Source organism: Myotis brandtii, unplaced genomic scaffold (assembly GCF_000412655.1).
Source record: "Myotis brandtii unplaced genomic scaffold, ASM41265v1 scaffold32, whole genome shotgun sequence".
NCBI lineage: Eukaryota > Metazoa > Chordata > Mammalia > Chiroptera > Vespertilionidae > Myotis > Myotis brandtii.
Window position 1 is genome coordinate 8,717,601 of NW_005362269.1, and position 533 is coordinate 8,718,133.

Here is a 533-nt window from a genome sequence, read left to right on the forward strand (position 1 = left end):
GTGCCCATTCAAATGTAGCTATTGCTGTTACCATGAGCTGAGTGAGACACAAGGCTGCTTTGAGTAGCCGCATGTTAGAGAAGAGCACTGGGAAGGACATTTCTGCGTCTCTCACCTACCCTGGTGGGCGCTCGCTTCAAGCAGCTTGTGTACAGATCAAAGCATCTGTGTGTTCACACATTGAGCAACTCCAGGCCTCTTGGATCTGCAGCAAGAAAAAGAGCTTTCTGCCTGACCCTCACCCTTTCCCAAGGCCGATTCTTTTTAAAATTAAAAAAAAAACCCCAAAATATAGAAATGCATGCGCACATGCTATTTATTTATTTTCGGCGAACGTTACACTGAGGTTCTGACCGAAACTCGGCCTGCGCACACTTGAAAAGCCTCCAGGGTCGTTGGGCAGTGAATGCAGGTCTCGGGATTTCCCCGCGGGGCTGCGGAGAGTACAGACAGGAAGCCTGGGACCCAGCGCCTGACCAGAACTTCCTCGGGGGAGGCTGGAGCCCAGCGCGGGCATCCTGCCCAGAGCTCGC